Below are 16246 nucleotides of genomic sequence, written 5' to 3'. Positions count from 1 at the left end.
AGATGTTCTTCCATGATATTCTCTCTTGAAATGGCTGTTGCTTTGGTTTTCATACCTGCTGTGATCTCACAATTTTCTTACACCATGATTGGTTTGAGGTTGTCAACATTATCAAATGCAGGATAGGCTCTTAATAGTTGAGCATCTTCTTTAAACTCATAGGCTGACAAAAATGCAAAAACCTGCAGAGCTGGTTACCAAGGCAACCCTGATGCTTTTGGCCCCCTTTGAAATAATTGCTGCAACCTGCAGTCTGCGTGCACTCTGCTTTTTAGCACAGAACTCGAAAACAGTTTTTAAAGGTACCATGTAGGTGACATGTTTTCTTTCCCTCTAATGTTTTTTACAATTCTTTTATGTCTTAAAAAATATCTTTACATCTTTACAAACTCAACTTCACAACAATATAGACAGATGCAATTGAGTTATTGAATATTTATTTTTGTTTTGGATTTGGCAGTTATGTTAATATCTATGTTGAAGTAAAAGTTAGATTTATATGTCTGGACTGGAGGAAGGCAATTGATGGTGGTAGATAGAATGCAAGAATGAGGGTTGTAGACTTGTATGGTTCAGTAAAGTGCTTTTGGGTGAGCTGCTGTGCAAGAAGTTTGGTAAGTTGTGATCAATGTTGCTCCTGCTTCTCTTTATGCTGCTCTTTCTGCTCTTGCGCTTCTTTCTGTCCAGTGGCTGTTAAAGACTGGGCCTTCATTGTGGTAAAATTATGCACCATATGCCTATAAATCTGGAAATATGGTCAGGATTGTATTACAAAGAATAGGAACATTGAGCTTATAGCGAGAGTAGGCCATGTGACCCTTTGAGCCTGTTGCACTATTCAGCATGAGCATGGCTGATCTGGTTGTGGTTTCAATTCCACCTTCCTGTCTGCCCCCCTGTAACCCATGATGCCTTTGTCGATCAAAAGTTTATTTAACTAAGCCTTGAATAAATTCGATGACCCTGCTCTCACTGCTTTCTGGGGAAAATAATTTCATAGTCTGAAAGAAAACGATCGTCTTCATCTCCATCTTAAAAGGGAGACGTCTTATTTTTAAATTGTGTCCTCTGGTTCTCATCTCCCCCACAAGAGGAAACATCCTCTCGATATCTACCCTATCAAGTTCCTTCAAGAACTTTTATATTTCAATAAGATCACCCTTCATTCTTCTAAAGACACCAGTGGGCAAACGCCCAACGTGTTAAACCTTTCTTCATAAGATAAACCTTAATTCCAGGAATGAGATGAGTGAACCTTCTCTGTACTGCCTCTAACACAATTATATCATTTTTTAAATAGAGAGCCAGATTGTACCCAGATGTGGTCTCAGTAGGGACAGTAAAATGCTCCTACTTTTATATTCCATTCCCCCTGCAATAAATGCCAACATTTCATTTGCCTACCTAATCGCTTGCTGAACCTGCACACTAATGTTTTGTGATTCATACATAGGACACACAGATTCCTCTGTACCACTGAGTTCTGCAATCTCTCTCTACTTTAATAGCATACTGCTTTTCCATTCTTTCTGCCAAAGGAAGAATTTTCACATTGTAGTTCTCCTGTCAACTATTTTGCCCATTCAATTAACCTATCTATATTCTAAATATCTCACAGGAAGTGCAAATATTGCTTGAAAATGTCAACTATCTGCTTGATGACATTTCTAACGCACATACAGTGCACACAATGTCTTGGGCAGTCTGTGGATCCATGTGCATTAAATTAGGATCAGTGCATGATGAGTTAAAATGGCTTTCTGCTGAATATGTGATTGTAAAGCTCAACATGGGATTGTAAGCCATTGTGATCGTATAAAGAGGCAAAGGAAGTGGCATCTCTACAGATAAAATGGATGATGCAATATTGGAAAAGCACTCAGCAATGATTGCAATGATCTGGAATATGTCTATCTGATGGTTATGAGAAATGGTACTGAGTTAAATAAGGCAATGTAACTATGGTAATGGAATAATTGGAAGGGACTGATAAGGACAAATGAATTCTAGTTATGTGAATGTATTATTATTTAACTACAAATAATTAATTATGGTATGCATCTGAGTTTTACTACATTAGCAGGTTATACTGCCACCCAAATGTATTTTTGTTTCTCTATAACTTATTGATAACGTGCATGAAATGCAATGATTATATCAATAGGAAAAATAGTATTTAGGTATGAGGGACTATATAATGGCACTCATTCTGCATTGTGACCTGTGATACCTCAATAAAGCCATTGTTATTACTGCATATGTGTATACTTCTGGTATTTAAAGTAACAGGACAAACTAGAACATGAAAGCAATTTAACGCAGATCCCAGACAGGAGCTTTACATTTGTACCCAGGCTCCTGGCAGGGTCCATGTTTGAAGGGGTATCCTTCATCATCCAATACCCATGTGGTGACTTACCAAGAAGCCCAGCTTAGATTTGTTCGATGTGTTGCCTGTGATCATAAACAGGCTGGACATTGAAAGAACTGTGTGGAGAGATGCCTAGATCATGATAGGCAGCATGGTACAGAAGCCAATGTACATGCTGTTTATGGCATCCTGGTGAATCTATCAAGCAGGTGAAATATAAACTTCTCTTACCCTGCTTCACTCTGTCATAGACATCATAGAAAACCTACAGTACAGAAGGAAGCCATTCAGCCCATTAAGTCAGCATTGACAACAGTCTCACCCCAGGCCCTATCCCCAAAACCCCACACATTTACCCTGCTAATCACTCTAACCTACACATCCTGGGCCACTAAGGGGCAATTTATCTTAGCCAATCAACCTAACCTGCACATCTTTGACTGTGGGAGGAAACTGGAGCACCCAGAGGAAATACATGCAGACAAAGGGAGAATGTACAAACTCCACACAGTGACCCAAGTGGGGAATTGAATCCGGGTCCCTGGAACTGTGAGATAACAGTACTAACCACTGTGCCATTGTGCAGTCCATTTCTTCTGGAAATAATGGGCTGAATCTTACCAAAGAATGACAAAGTGTCAGGATCTGACTGAAAACCAAAGTGTTTCTCTCCAGATAAACAGGCAGGTTGTCTCTCATGGCATTTCATAAGAAAAAAGCTGGGGGCGGGAGGGGGGGGTGGTGGTGGTGTTGCAAGTTTCACACCATCATTTTGAGGGACTGAGCCTAAAGATGCTGGCAAAGTTTAGTGATTGAGACTCCTGAACAGTCATCACCAGAATCTCCCTCCCCACTTCATGCTCTCTCTCCCCCACTGCTCCCGCTTCCCCAGTGAGGTTTCCACCAGGGTCTGCCCCAACTTTGCTCCTTGGCCAGGGTTATTCCGTGGGAATAAACATGCACCACCAATTGCCTCTGCAATGGTGGAGAAATGGGCTCTATTGCCAGCTGCGTACAGCTACTCTTTTCAGCATCATACAAGTACAATATGGACGCACTGAGCTACTTACCTCTTCCTCAAACAATCTCCACACCACCACAAGAAGTCATGATGGTTTTCCACTTGTTTGAGATTTTGCCAGTTTCAGCAAATCACATAAAAAGTTGGATCAAAAGAGACACAGTACTAAGGTTAAGACAATGCAATGCATGGATGGTGGTAAGTCAGAGCAACTTAAATCATATCAGCAGTGCAAAACAGGTAAGGGGGGGGTGGTATTTGCCATTCCAATCTGCTAAATTTTTTGTTGGGTTCGGTCAGGCGTGCATGTGCCAATTCGTGGGATTTGCTCATGCATTCCTGACGCATACGCGTCTCCCACCTCTAGAAATCAGGTGTAGTCAGGACCACACAGGAAACCGGCAGGAACACAGGTAAAATGACAGGTAAGTCATTTTAATCTATTTTCAATGTTCTTCGCATGTAATCATTGGGCCCAGGATTGAATTCTCTGGGCCTGATAGCATCTCTCACCCCACCAGCATAATTCCACTCTGGCGAGATTTAGAATAGCTCCCCAATATTCTAAACTAGTGGGAGACCCTGCTGGAGTGAAGGGGAGGCACTCGGGGGCCCCCAGGGGCCCAGGTGGCAGGGATGGTGATCCCTGGGCAGGGGCACCCTGGCAGTGCTAGCCTGTGTCCCCTGGCACTGCCCATGTGGGGCAAAGTGTCCATGCCCAGAGGGCACCTTGGCAATGCTCATCGGGTATCAGGCAGTGCCAAGGGGTTCAAGCCAATGGGGCAAAAAGCTGGGGCAGGACCTAGGCGGTGATTGGTGGGGATGGGGGGGCCTTGCTGCCACTTTGCCATTTGGATCCGATTGGGACTGGAGGGAGGCTAGGGGGTGGGCTGGCGGGATCTGCTGACAGGATTGTCTCCAGTGGGAGAGGGGGATTTTGCCAGGGTGGGGGAGATCATCATTGCTGGGAGGGAGGTGGGGGGGGACGCTGGCGATTGGAGTGCTCTGGAGCTGGGGGTGGGGGGCAATGGGGTGGTGGTCAGGACTGGCCTGGGAATCTTTGTGGGGGCTACAATTGGGCTGTTGTCGAGTGGGAGGAGGTGACGGAGAGACCTGGCTGGCCAGCGATTGAGCCAGCAAACAGGGAGACTGACAGATTGGGGCCACTGCGCATGTGCAGAGTTCCGGAACTATCAGACTCTGGCGTGAATAGGCCCTGCCCCCGAGCTTTTAATAATATTTATGATTGTGACCTCTGTATTGCACAGAATGTATGAGATTCGAGTCTGAACTCCCACTGAAAAAGCAATTGGGAATTACACCATTTTCCCACCAATTCTGCACTAAGAATTTTCTTGGGAGAATCGCCCCTAAGATGTGAAGAAGCCATATTATTGTGGGAGGTGCTTGTTAAAGTGCAACCCCAAAGGCAATGGCTTTTATTATGAGAATTGCATGATGCACACCTAGGCCAAAATAGGATGAAAGCACTTGACTGAGGTTATATTTTGTGGCCAGGGATCAATAAAGAAATCGAAAGAATGGCCAGCCAGTGCCTGAGTTGCGAAGCCCATCATCCCTTGCCACCACCAACAAACCCATGAGCATGGCCAGTAAGCCAGGAACAAGACTACACATAGATTTTGAAGGTCTGTTCCTGGGACATATGGTTCTTATTTTGGTTGATCCACATTCCAAAAGGTTGGATGTTCAATTAATGAAGGCCATAGCCACCATTTTGGCCTTGGAGGGAGTGCAGAGGAGGTTCACTAGGCTGATACCGGAGATGAGGGGGTTGGACTATGAAGAGAGACTAAATAGACTGGGTCTGTACTCGTTGGAGTTTAGAAGGATGAGGGGGGATCTTATAGAGACGTATAAGATAATGAAAGGGATGGATAGGGTAGAGGTAGAGAGATTCTTCCCACTTAGAAAGGATAGCAGGACTAGTGGGCACAGCCTCAAGATAAGGGGGGGCCAGTTTAGATTGGAGTTGAGGAGGAACTCAAAGGGTGGTGAATCTCTGGAATTCTCTGCCCATTGAATTGGTGGAGGCTACCTCGCTAAATATATTTAAGTCACGGGCAGATAGGTTTTTGACAGACAAGGGAATTAAGGGTTATGGGGAGAAAGCGGGAAAGTGGAACTGATCCACTTCAGATCGGCCATGATCTTATTGAATGGCGGGGCAGGCACGAAGGGCTAGATGGCCTACTCCCGCTCCTATTTCTTATGCTCATTGATAAATTGAGGCAGATCGTTGCCATCCACGGCATTCCAGAGTTCTTAGTGTTTGAAAATGGCACAGCATTTACTGCAGTCAGATTTTGGAAATTTGTAACGTCAAATGGTATTCACTATGTTCGGTCAGCACCTTATCACCCAGCTTCCAATGGATTAGCAGAACGAGCTGTACAAATGTTCAAATCATCAATGAGAAAGAAAGCTCATAGCCTGGAGATGAGATGCTAAAGTGACTGTTGAGTTGAAGAGAGACAGCAAGTTGCACAGATTAGTCATTCTGGTTTCCAATCAGAAAATGGTTCAGCCATTCCAGCAAGGACTAAATCCACAAGAACATTGTCAGTTTCCCATGTAGTCCAATGGCATGCTCATCACTACCCATAGCTTGATACTTTCATCCACTCTAAATTATCAGACTGCTTGTCTGGTTCCAGTTCCGGAATGGGTAGAAATTTATTCCGAGCAAACATTTAGAATATGAAGTTATGATTTCAATCTTCTACAATAAACCCAATTCTCTCACCACTGACTCCGTCCCTCTCCCTTGCAACTGTCAGAGGCTGGACCAGACTGCTTGCATGCTTGATATCAGGACCATCACTAAAATCACCTATTTTCACCTCTGTAAAATTACCCAGATTTGCAGTTGCATCAGTTGATCTGCTAATGAAACTCTCTTCCATTTTTGTGTTATCATAGTGCAGAAGAAGTCCATTGAGTTTGCACCAACTCTGACTCTCCTCTGTCCCTGTAACCCCACACATTTACCATGGTTAATCCATCTAACCTGCACATCTTGGGATACTAAATGGCAATTTAATATGGCCAATCCCCCTAACCTGCACATCTTTAGACTGTGGGAAGAAATTAGAGCACCCGGAGGAAACCCACACAGACACAGGGAGAATCTGCAAACTCCTCTCAGTCACCCAAGGCTGTAATTGAACCTGGATCTCTGGAGCTGTGAGGCTGCAGTGCTAATCACTGTGCCATCGTGCCATTGATGGTGTCTACACTTGACCATTCCCATACATTCCTGGTTGGCCTCCTGCATTTTACCTCTGAATGTGTGAATTTGGAGAATAGGCTATATGGTTCCTTTAACACGCTCCATCATTCAATAAGGTCAGATTGTGGTCTCAACACCACTTACCTGCCTTCCTCCTGAACCCTTTGCCACACTTCTTAGTCAAGATTCTATCTATTCTGCCTTAAAAATATTCAATAACCCTGCCTCTGCTAGTCTCTGGGATTAGAGTTCCACAGACTCACAATCCTGTTCCCAGTCTTAGATGTAAAAGATCACAATGCTGAGCATGACTGAGAAACCAGCATGGAACACTTCACTTTTGTTGCAGTTTTGACTCTTAGAAATCTTTTGAGAAAATTTCTCCTGTCCTTTCAGCATTGATTCTGTCAAGTCCCCTCAGGATCTCATATGTTTCAATAAGCTCACATCTCATTCTTTTGAGCTGAAATGGAAACAGGCTCTACCTGTTCTTGTAAGATAACCCAGTCACCTGAAGAATCAGTCGAGTGAATCTTCTCTGAACTGCTTCTAATGCAATTATTTCCTTTCTTAAATAATAGATCAAAAGTGTAGAGTACTCTAGATGTGATCTTGCAAATAACATATATCTGTAGCAAAGCACCTCCACTTTATTATATTCCACTTGCTTTGAAATAAACTATAACATTCAAATATGCTTGATTTCAATTTTGAATGAATTTTTGTCATCCAAAACTCTGCTTCCCATGTCCTAACTCACTCCAACTCATTCACCCATCACCTATTCTAACTGACCTTCACTGGCAACCCATTCAGCAACATCGACGTTTGAAAATGCCCATCCTTATTTTCACATTGCTCCGTGGTCTTGTCCTTCGCTATCTTTGTATTCTTCTTCAACCCCAACCACCCAAAATATCTGCACTCCTTCAATTTGGCTATTTAAGCATTCCTGGGTTTCATTTCCCCACCATTGACTGCCTTACCTTCAGCTGCCAGTACCCCAAATGCTCTGGAATTTCCTCCCTAATGTTCCCCCACTCCCTTTCCTCATTGAAAATACTCCTGACAACTACCCATCTGACCAAGAGTTTGGTCATATGCCCAAAAAGCACTTTTGCAGGTCAGCGCTGTATCTTGTTTGAGAATGTTGCTACAAAGTGCTTTTGGGTCATTTCTTTCGTTAAAAGTCGACATGTAACTACAAATCGTTGAAGTGGCCCAACGAGGAACTGAGCGCTTTGTACACCGCTGTCAGATAGATATGTGCAGATGACAACAACCTCTCTGTTACGCACTTAAGCAGGGGGTGTTATGGTGACAGACGCTGAGCTTGGAATTTATTCGCTCAATTGATTTTACATTGCACACACGATTATTAATACTCCGCTGTGTGCGTGCGCTGCAGATTCCACGCCCCGCCCCCCGCCTGCCGACAGCGACACTGCAGCACTAATGCCCCGCCCCGTCCAGCTCAGTGTGCGCAGGCGTAGTGCTGCAGTGCCCGGGGCCACGCCCCCTCGGTACGGGTGTGCGCAGGCGCACTGCCGCTGTAGCCGGAGCCCTTCCCTCCAGCTCAGTTTGCACAGCCGCAGCGCTGGCAATCCTCGGGGCCACGCCCCCACCGGCCCGCTGTGCGCAGGCGCAGTGCCGCAATGAACGGAGCCACGCCCCTTCCGGCACGCTGTGCGCAGGCGCAGTGCGGTTTCAGTGCGTTGCGTTGGTTGAGAGCGAGCGGCCTCAAAGCGGCTCCGGAGAGGTGGTACACGGTGAGTTGCAGCTCTTTCGCTCTCTAGATCGTGATCCCTCTTTTCCTTCCAGCCGTCGAGCGGCCGGAGGTGGGGATAGGTCTGGGCGGCCGTTCCGCCTTCTCCCCTATGAAAGAGGTTGTTATGTAACGGGTCTCCCTCGCGCAGTGGGAGCGGGGCCGTGGCTCGGGTTTCGGTTCAAATTAAAATTCCGTTTCAGATCAAACGGCAACTTTTCACATTCAGATTTCCCCAACCACAAACCGAGAGATTCGGGGTGAAACAGGGGAAAGAGTTCAACCCCAACACCGTCCGTTCTGTGCCCCTCACCCAACTCCGACAACAGCTCTCATCGCCAGTGTCCATCATCGCCAGTGTCCACCACCCCCATCGCCGGTGTGCGATCACCCCCTTCCCCCATCCCCCGGAGTGTGTCACCCCCCCCCATCCCCCGGAGTGTGTCACCTCCCCCCCCCATCCCCCGGAGTGTGTCACCTCCCCCCCCCATCCCCCGGAGTGTGTCACCCCCCCCCCCCATCCCCCGGAGTGTGTCACCCCCCCCCCCATCCCCCGGAGTGTGTCACCCCCCCCCATCCCCCGGAGTGTGTCACCCCCCCCCCCATCCCCCGGAGTGTGTCACCCCCCCCCATCTCCCAGAGTGTGTCACCCCCCCCATCCCCCGGAGTGTGTCACCCCCCCCATCCCCCGGAGTGTGTCACCCCCCCCCATCCCCCGGAGTGTGTCACCCCCCCCAAATCCCCCGGAGTGTGTCACCCCCCCCAAATCCCTGGAGTGTGTCACCCCCCCCCAAATCCCTGGAGTGTGTCACCCCCCCCCCCCCCCCCAAATCCCTGGAGTGTGTCACCCCCCCCCCCCCAAATCCCTGGAGTGTGTCACCCCCCCCCCCCCCAAATCCCTGGAGTGTGTCACCCCCCCCCCCCCCCCCAAATCCATGGAGTGTGTCACCCCCCCCCCCTTCAAATCCCCGCAGTGTGTCAGCCGCTCCCCCCAAATCCCCACACTGTGTCCCCCCGCCCTCCCTGCACCCAATTGGGGATCTCGTGCGCAGTTTAACATCAATGCACGTGGGGGTGAGGGGGTTACGCACATGGTACATGTGGGTGTTATGCATGCATGCAAGGGATGCGGGGCTGGTTACATGCATGTGACGTGGGTGGTGTTACATGCATGGGGTGCAGACAGGTGACACGCACGTGTATAGGGCATGGCGGTGACACGCATGCACAGGGTAGATGACCCCTTTTGCCTTGTGTCCCACATCTGCCCCACCGAACCCCCTGTAGTGTCCTGCCTGCACTCCCCTCCCTCTCCCCCCCCTCCCCCTCCCCCCCCTCCCCCCCTCCCCCTCTTCCTCTCCCCCCTTCCTCCCACCCCCTCCCCCTCCACCCCCTCCCCCTCCGCCGCCTTCCCCCCTCCCCCTCTGCCGCCCCCCCCGCCGCCGCCCCCCCTCCCCCTCCACCGCCGTCCCCCCCTCCACCGCCGCCCCCCCCTCCGCATCCCCCTCTGCCGCCGCCCCCCCTCCCCATCCCCCTCCGCCGCCGCCCCCCCTCCCCATCCTCCGCCGCCGCCCCCCCTCCCCATCCCCCTCCCCATCCCCCTCTGCCGCCGCCCCCCCTCCCCATCCCCCTCCGCCGCCGCCCCCCCTCCGCCGCCATCCCCGTCCCCCTCCGCCGCCATCCCCGTCCCCCTCCGCCGCCATCCCCGTCCCCCTCCGCCGCCATCCCCGTCCCCCTCCGCCGCCATCCCCGTCCCCCTCCGCCGCCATCCCCGTCCCCCTCCGCCGCCATCCCCGTCCCCCTCCGCCGCCATCCCCGTCCCCCTCCGCCGCCATCCCCGTCCCCCTCCGCCGCCATCCCCGTCCCCCTCCGCCGCCATCCCCGTCCCCCTCCGCCGCCATCCCCGTCCCCCTCCGCCGCCATCCCCGTCCCCCTCCGCCGCCATCCCCGTCCCCCTCCGCCGCCATCCCCGTCCCCCTCCGCCGCCATCCCCGTCCCCCTCCGCCGCCATCCCCGTCCCCCTCCGCCGCCATCCCCGTCCCCCTCCGCCGCCATCCCCGTCCCCCTCCGCCGCCATCCCCGTCCCCCTCCGCCGCCATCCCCGTCCCCCTCCGCCGCCATCCCCGTCCCCCTCCGCCGCCATCCCCGTCCCCCTCCGCCGCCATCCCCGTCCCCCTCCGCCGCCATCCCCGTCCCCCTCCGCCGCCATCCCCGTCCCCCTCCGCCGCCATCCCCGTCCCCCTCCGCCGCCATCCCCGTCCCCCTCCGCCGCCATCCCCGTCCCCCTCCGCCGCCATCCCCGTCCCCCTCCGCCGCCATCCCCGTCCCCCTCCGCCGCCATCCCCGTCCCCCTCCGCCGCCATCCCCGTCCCCCTCCGCCGCCATCCCCGTCCCCCTCCGCCGCCATCCCCGTCCCCCTCCGCCGCCATCCCCGTCCCCCTCCGCCGCCATCCCCGTCCCCCTCCGCCGCCATCCCCGTCCCCCTCCGCCGCCATCCCCGTCCCCCTCCGCCGCCATCCCCGTCCCCCTCCGCCGCCATCCCCGTCCCCCTCCGCCGCCATCCCCGTCCCCCTCCGCCGCCATCCCCGTCCCCCTCCGCCGCCATCCCCGTCCCCCTCCGCCGCCATCCCCGTCCCCCTCCGCCGCCATCCCCGTCCCCCTCCGCCGCCATCCCCGTCCCCCTCCGCCGCCATCCCCGTCCCCCTCCGCCGCCATCCCCGTCCCCCTCCGCCGCCATCCCCGTCCCCCTCCGCCGCCATCCCCGTCCCCCTCCGCCGCCATCCCCGTCCCCCTCCGCCGCCATCCCCGTCCCCCTCCGCCGCCATCCCCGTCCCCACCCCCACCGTTCCCCCACTATTGTGTGAGAGCCCTGTTTAATATCCAGGTTCTGCCGAACCACTTTATGTCTGTAAAAATCTGTATTTTATACTTCTGACGTTTTGTCATACTGAGCAGTTTATCCTGGATTTGTATGGACGTATGTTTACACTTGGTTGTTCTCAGCCATTGTTATCTTTACCATATTTTCACCTACCTGCCACCTGCTAGCAGGTTACAACACATTAAGGTTAGATAAGCTCGCATGAGTCAGCAGGAAGCAGTTGGGTATATGGATGTTGCTTAGAATGGGGACACCACTCTGAAACCTTCCATTTTCACTCATACACACAAAAATGGAAGGTTTCAGAAAGACGCAGGATTGCAGAATGAGCACATGTATCATTCTTCTTGTAAGTTGGGCCCCCAAAAATATCTCTGCTCTTTGTGCCAACTTGTCACACATACAAAAGAAAGAGGAGAAATATATATCTGCAGTAAAGAACAATGGCAATCAGTGGGTAAGCCCAAGGAATGTTTCTGAACAATGCAGTTGAACAGATGTGCCTCATTTTAATAATTTCTTTAATGTGGGAGTAGATAGATGGAGCCATAAAATGAAAAGCCAGTAGTGTTTAAATGAATAGCGCAGTGGAGTATAGGAATGAAAAGAAAATGACAATAAGACAATTAACAGTTCATAGCAAGAATTATTTGTAGTGACTAGTGGTGTGCTTCAGGGATCAGTGTTGGGAGTGCAATGTTTACAATTTACAATTTACATAGATGACTTAGAGTTGGGGACCAAGTGTAGTGTGTCAAAATTCGCAGATGACATTAAGATGAGTGGCAGAGCTAAGTGCAGAGGACGTTGAAAGTCTGCAAAGGGATATAGATAGTCTGAGTGAGTGAGCAAGGGTTTGGCAGATGGAGTATAATGTTGGTAAATGTGAGATCATTCATTTTGGTAGGAATAACAGCAAAATGGGCCATTATTTAAATGGTCAAAAATTGCAGCATGTTATTGTGAAGAGGGACCTGGGCATCCTTGTGCAAGAATCATAAGGAGTTGGTTTGCAGCTGCAGCAAGTAATTACAAAAGCAAATTGAATTTTGTCCTTTGTTGCTAGAGAGATGGAATTTAAAAACAGCGAGGTTATGTTGCAGCTGTATAAGGTGCTGGTGAGGCCACATCTGGCACAGTTTTGACCTCACTTGAGAAAGGATATACTGGCACTGGTGCAGGGGAGATTCACTAGGTTGATTCCAGAGTTGAGAGGGTCAGCTTATGAGGAGAGAGTGAGTAGACTGGGGCTATGTCTTGGAATTCAGAAGAATGAGGGGAGATCTTATAGAAACATATACAATTATGAAAGGAATAGATGAGATAGAAGCAGGGAAGTTGTTTCCACTGGCATGAAACTAGAACTAGGGGGCATGGTCTCACAATAAGGCAGAACAGGTTTAGGACTGAATTGAGGAGGAACTTCTTCACACAAAGGTTGTGCATCTGTGGAATTCCCTGCCCAGTGAAGCATTTGAGGCTACTTCATTGAATGTTTTTAAGGCAAGAATAGATACATTTTTGAACAGTAAAAGAATTATGATTGTGGTGAACGGTGGGTAAGTGGAGCTGAGGGCAGGAAAAGATCAGCCACGATCTTATTGAATAGCGGAGCAGGCCTGAGGGGCCAAATGGCCTGCTCCTGCTCCTAGTTCTTATGTTCTATATCTCTTCCTACTTTCCTTAACAGTCTGGAATATATTTCATCCAGGTTAGGAATTTCTTCATTTTCAAAAATGTTAATTCCTTAGTACATCAATGAATGAGGAAAGTTCCTATATTGCCACGTACTTTGGAGTAATCTGCAATGTTGATAGGGGCTAGCAATGATATTAGTTAGTTACAGGGATACAAGCACCTACCAGAGCTTTGAAGAATCTCTTCAGACATCTACAGTAACAACTGTTCTGAGAGATTGGACTTCTGACTGAAGAAGAGATTCAGAGATTCAGTTCTGTCAACCTCAGGCTTAACTCACCTTTCCTTCAGCCTAAATATTGGGGGATTTGTAGGGGTAAACGAGATATTACATAGCTTCATACTAGTAGTATTTAGATAGGTTAAAAAAGGTTTCTGGAAGTTCTGCTTCTGTGGGTAAATATTTGTGGAACTGAGCAAAAGAAACCAGAAATATGCTAGTATCATTACAATTAACCTTCGCAAGAAACAGCATCAGTCTCCGCCTGACAAAGCAGTTTAGGATGTCACTGGCAATGGGCATGAAGCTGGTCAAATGGGAAACAGAAAAATAGCATTTAGAAGCTGGAGTGGGAATTTTGATATGCCATTTAATAAAATCCACAAACTCAATGTTACATAAGGATGTCTCTAATTGGCTTGTATCAGAACTTGAAAATCTCACAGTTAATGAGCAGTATCACACAGATTGAATGTAGAACTGCACCCAAATTCTGTCCTTTTTCAGAACTTAGTGTCAGAATGCTACAGTGACTATTTGCTGTCACCTTGTGGGAGATGTTCTTTATTATCTTTGTCAGGGGAGCTGCAATATTGTTCCTGTACCAGGTGCTGAGTCATTGCCTTGTTTTATTCAATGCAATCATGACTCCTTCCTCAGTGCCACTATCTTTTCATTCTCTATCTGAAAGCAACAGTCCCAGTGGAAGTAAGATCGTTTTCTTCTGCAAGTTTGTTTAGAAGAGGCCAGTCTTCAGGGTCTTCTGTACTTAGCAATACGTTTATGCAAGAGAAGCAGTATTTTTTGTAATTTTTTTGTATATTAGTGGGCAGTGAAATTGTATTTATATTTTGCTTAATTCTGTGATATTGTGATAAGTGGTGGAAAACTTAATCATTGATTCTTTGCTGAAGTCAACATAGACCAAAAATAATAGAACAACAGAATTTGAACATGCAGTCAGTTTGTTGCTAAACATGTTATTGCTCTTTGTCATTTAATTTTAAGAAAATTTATAAATAAGCACTCTTGTGGCAGAAAGAGAACAAAGTAAAACTGCTACAAATAGACTTCTATTTAGGCGATTCTGAATCTGAAATTATCTCTATGATAGAAAATATTCTCAGCAGGTTATTGTTACTTGATCAAAGAATAAGCACTTGTACTTCTTGCCAATCCATGCTCAAGGCCCATAAAATTAATTTCAAAGCATTGTACTACAGAAAAAGTACCTGACACATTTGATACCAGTTTTATTTTTGTTTTTCTTCAATATTGCAAGTGAAATGTAGCAGGTTCATGTGAAATAAAAAGTAATATGGTCCCTTGGGGCAGGTATTTCATGAAACCCTTGGTTGGTCGAAGATGCATTAATTAGATTGAGGCTTTATGAAAATATTCTTTCTACTGGAACTTGTTTTATGTTTTTGATTTGATTTATTATTGTCAAATGTATTAACTTACAGTGAAAAATATTCATTCTTGCGTGCTATACAGACAAAGCATACCATTCATAGAGAAGGAAACAGTGCAGAATGTAGTGTTACAGAGATAACTAGGGTGTAGAGAAAGATCAACTTAATGTAAGGTAAGTCCATTCAAAAGTCTGACAGCAGCAGGGAAGAAGCTGTTCTTGAGTCTGTTGGTACATGATGTCAGACTTTTGCATTTTTTTCCCGATGAAATTATCAGGTGCTCACACGGTGAAGCCTTCCATCGTTTGCTGGAGCAGAGAGACAGATAAGAAATTACCTGTTTAAATAAGTTTAAAGCACTTTCGTAGTAAGAACTTACCTTGTGGAACTGTTTAAATCATTTAAAAGCATTTTTGCAGGCTTTTTGTATCTACCGCTTTAAGAATTCTAAGGCAGTGGATAGCAGGGAGTTGTGGGGGAGCGGGCTTTAAAACAGTGCCAGGTTTAAAAGGAGGCCTGGTGTAGACAGCAGGCAGCGTCGGAGCGGGCAGCGGAGTGAGAGGGAAGCAGAGTGAGCTATTAGGGCTTAGGCGCAAAAGGGCTGGGGAGAAAAAGGGCCAGGTAAGTTCGTGTGGAAATTTTCAATATTACTACAGTGAATAATGGAGGGGCATGTGATGTGTTGTTTCTGTATGATGTGTGGGAACTGGTGGACCCCAGGGTCCTTCCCAGTGACCATGTCTGCAGTAAGTGCAGGTTGCTGGAGGAGCTCCAGCTCAAGGTAGATGAGCTGGCCTCTGAGCTACAGACACTGAGGCTCATCAGGGGGCGAGAGGGTGCCATTGTCAATGGGGAGCAAGTGACATCCACCCCCCCTAGACTGGCTAACTCTAAGGGTCAGGAACAAGAGGGGGCTGCTGAGAGGAGGAAGGGGGGTGGGGAGCGGATACCTCAGCCTCTCAATCTGCATAACAGGTTTGAGGTTCTTGCTTCCAGTCTGGACGAGAACAAGGGAGGTGAGGTTGGTGAGTAAACTGCACACAGTACAGTGATGCAGCAGGACATAGGCAAAGAGAAGGTGAAAAGGAATGTAGTAGTAATTGGGGATAGTGGGATTAAGGGTATTGACACTGTCCTTTGTCACAATGACAAAGTGCACAGAAGGGTGTGTTGTCTGCCTGGTGCTCGGGTCTGGGATGTCGCATCTGGGCTGCAGAGGAACCTGGAGTGGGAGGGTGAGAATCCGGTCGTTGTGGTACATGTGGGTGCCAATGACGTAGGCAAAATGCAAACTGAGGATCTGGGGAGGGAGTATGAAAAGCTGGGAATGGAATTAAAAAGTAGAACCGACAAGGTGGTTATCTCTGGGCTACTGCCTGAACCGAGTGCAGACGGGCATAAGGTTGATAAGATTAAGGAAGTGAATGGGTGGCTCAGGGATTGGTGTGGGAGGAATGGGTTTGAATTTATGGGGCATTGGCACCAGTATTGGGGTAGGTGGGACCTGTTTGGGCGGGATGGGGTTGGTGTGAACCGTGCTGGGACCAGAGTCCTGGCGAATCGTGTAAATAGGACTGTAGACAGGGCTTTAAACTAATTGGGGGGGGGGGGGGGGGGGGGGG

General features: G+C 48.9%; 1 protein-coding gene across 1 annotated transcript in view; it reads left to right on the top strand.

Moving 5' to 3' along the window:
• The first annotated feature begins 8324 nt into the window (after nucleotides 1-8324).
• The window catches only part of LOC145344928 (microtubule-associated protein RP/EB family member 3-like), a 70444-nt gene continuing 62522 nt past the window's right edge, over nucleotides 8325-16246 (top strand). Inside the window, exon 1 of the mRNA XM_080192259.1 lies at nucleotides 8325-8414. The gene's annotated coding sequence lies outside the window, so the exon portion shown is untranslated. The remainder of the gene's footprint in view (nucleotides 8415-16246) is intronic.

The sequence above is a fragment of the Carcharhinus amblyrhynchos genome, chromosome 7, assembly GCF_965287045.1.
Source record: "Carcharhinus amblyrhynchos chromosome 7, sCarAmb.v2.hapA, whole genome shotgun sequence".
NCBI classification, from domain to species: Eukaryota; Metazoa; Chordata; class Chondrichthyes; order Carcharhiniformes; family Carcharhinidae; genus Carcharhinus; species Carcharhinus amblyrhynchos.
This window is presented reverse-complemented; position numbering and strand designations above follow the sequence as displayed.